The sequence below is a fragment of the Siphateles boraxobius genome, unplaced genomic scaffold (genome assembly GCF_051911475.1).
Source record: "Siphateles boraxobius isolate OS27281-9 unplaced genomic scaffold, OSU_SipBor_1 23, whole genome shotgun sequence".
Lineage (NCBI taxonomy): Eukaryota > Metazoa > Chordata > Actinopteri > Cypriniformes > Leuciscidae > Siphateles > Siphateles boraxobius.
Genome location: NW_027508844.1, coordinates 2,120,001 through 2,122,500, shown reverse-complemented (window position 1 = coordinate 2,122,500; position 2,500 = coordinate 2,120,001). Strand labels below are relative to the sequence as shown.

Below are 2,500 nucleotides of genomic sequence, written 5' to 3'. Positions count from 1 at the left end.
GGAGCGGTACGTTTTGTTGTTGAGTTCTTGCTGATCTACACTGGCCTCGGGCAACGACGCTGCAAGGCACCAAGCCAAACGACATGCCCCTTTCAGAAAGCTTGTAGTCGTGGCCGAGTGGTTAAGGCGATGCACTTGAAATCCATTGGGGTCTCCCCGCGCAGGTTCGAATCCTGCCGACTACGTTGACAGCATTCGTCTGCTTTAGTTTGTAACCTTCTGGAGGCCTAGCTTAAACTTTATAAAAGGAAAAAAAGTCACTGTTACAGGATTACCCTTGAATAAAGTAATGTTGGTAAGAAACAGTTTTGTCTGCAAGCTAAAGATGACAAGGCCCCTTTGTAGTCAGGGACACGTCGGGTAGACCGGTAGCTCGCCGTGATCGTATAGTGGTTAGTACTCTGCGTTGTGGCCGCAGCGAATCCGGGTCACGGCAAGGTTTTCTGGGTGCCATTGAAATTGAGCTCCATGTCACCACCTCTCCTCACCCCGTCCTTCGGCCTACTCTTTTTGTGCACGGCGCGTGCCCTTGATGTGCTCTGGATGTTCGAGTGAATTGAAACTGGGACCTTCTTTGAAAGCATGAGCTCTCAGGTTCGAACCCTTAGAGAAAAGGCTGAAAACGAAACACTCCTATTTATTTCGGAAGAATCTTGCTTCAGAGAGAATATGGTGCGTATATATTTTCTAATCGCTAGGTGTCAGCGAAAAAAAGTCACTGTTACAGGATTACCCTTGATTAGAGTTATGTTGGTAAGAAACAGTTTTGTCTGCAAGCTAAAGATGACAAGGCCCCTTTGTAGTCAGGGACTCGTCGGGTAGATCGGTAGCTCGCCGTGATCGTATAGTGGTTAGTACTCTGCGTTGTGGCCGCAGCGAATCCGGGTCACGGCATCAGACTTTTAATCTGAGGGTCCAGGGTTCAAGTCCCTGTTCGGGTGAACGAGCCTCTTTTTGTGGAGCGGTACGTTTTGTTGTTGAGTTCTTGCTGATCTACACTGGCCTTGGGCAGCGACGCTGCAAGGCAGCAAGCCAAACGACATGCCCCTTTCAGAAAGCTTGTAGTCGTGGCCGAGTGGTTAAGGCGATGGGCTTGAAATCCATTGGGGTCTCCCCGCGCAGGTTTGAATCCTGCCGACTACGTTGACAGCATGCGCCTGCTTTAGTTTGTAACCTTTTGGAGGCCTAGCTTAAACTTTATAAAAGGAAAAAAAGTCACTGTTACAGGATTACCCTTGATTAGAGTTATGTTGGTAAGAAACAGTTTTGTCTGCAAGCTAAAGATGACAAGGCCCCTTTGTAGTCAGGGACACGTTGGGTAGATCGGTAGCTCGCCGTGATCGTATAGTGGTAAGTACTCTGCGTTGTGGCCGCAGCGAATCCGGGTCACGGCATCAGACTTTTAATCTGAGGGTCCAGGGTTCAAGTCCCTGTTCGGGTGAACGAGCCTCTTTTTGTGGAGCGGTACGTTTTGTTGTTGAGTTCTTGCTGATCTACACTGGCCTCGGGCAGCGACGCTGCAAGGCAGCAAGCCAAACGACATTCCCCTTTCAGAAAGCTTGTAGTCGTGGCCGAGTGGTTAAGGCGATGGGCTTGAAATCCATTGGGGTCTCCCCGCGCAGGTTCGAATCCTGCCGACTACGTTGACAGCATTCGTCTGCTTTAGTTTGTAACCTTCTGGAGGCCTAGCTTAAACTTTATAAAAGGAAAAAAAGTCACTGTTTATTTCAGAAGAATCTTGCTTCAGAGAGAATATGGTGCGTGTATATTTTCTAATCGCTAGGTGTCAGTACACTCGCTGGCTGTTACCTAGAGTGCCGCGGGCTTGCTATTTGCTACAAACAACTGCGCCTTTGACACAAGTTTACAATAACGATAAGAGCGCGGCAAGTCAATAGCATTGAAGCGTGTGAAGAGGCTTTCCAGACAAGTAGCAGTGAGTTTTTGTTCTTTTTCCTAACATTATTTTCCTTTAATGACTATTATCATCAGTCTAATAGGCTGCATTCCCACTAATTTGCAAATATATTTTGACATAGCAGACGTTTTGACGGCCGTTCTGAATCTTCGAAGAAGGAAACGCAATGCATTGGAGGACACTCTTTTTTCTGCGCCAATACGATTCATTTTGCTGTGCGTTCGCACGCAGCACGCACGCTTCTCGAGCAAGAGCCCGGATAGCTCAGTCGGTAAAGCATCAGGCTTTTAATCTGAGGGTCCAGGGTTCAAGTCCCTGTTCGGGTGAACGAGCCTCTTTTTGTGGAGCGGTACGTTTTGTTGTTGAGTTCTTGCTGATCTACACTGGCCTCGGGCAACGACGCTGCAAGGCAGCAAGCCAAACGACATGCCCCTTTCAGAAAGCTTGTAGTCGTGGCCGAGTGGTTAAGGCGATGCACCTGCGCAGGTTCGAATCCTGCCGACTACGTTGACAGCATTCGTCTGCTTTAGTTTGTAACCTTCTGGAGGCCTAGCTTAAACTTTATAAAAGGAAAAAAAGTCA

The 2,500-nt window shown here is 48.2% G+C and overlaps 3 non-coding genes across 3 annotated transcripts; all 3 read left to right on the top strand.

Moving 5' to 3' along the window:
* The first annotated feature begins 103 nt into the window (after positions 1 to 103).
* trnas-uga (transfer RNA serine (anticodon UGA)) lies at positions 104 to 185 on the top strand. The gene has a single exon. It is a non-coding gene; the product is annotated as a tRNA-Ser (tRNA).
* An 876-nt stretch (positions 186 to 1,061) lies between these two features.
* trnas-uga (transfer RNA serine (anticodon UGA)) lies at positions 1,062 to 1,143 on the top strand. Its single transcript has one exon. It is a non-coding gene; the product is annotated as a tRNA-Ser (tRNA).
* A 418-nt stretch (positions 1,144 to 1,561) lies between these two features.
* Positions 1,562 to 1,643, top strand: trnas-uga (transfer RNA serine (anticodon UGA)). The gene has a single exon. It is a non-coding gene; the product is annotated as a tRNA-Ser (tRNA).
* Positions 1,644 to 2,500: the final 857 nt, after the last annotated feature.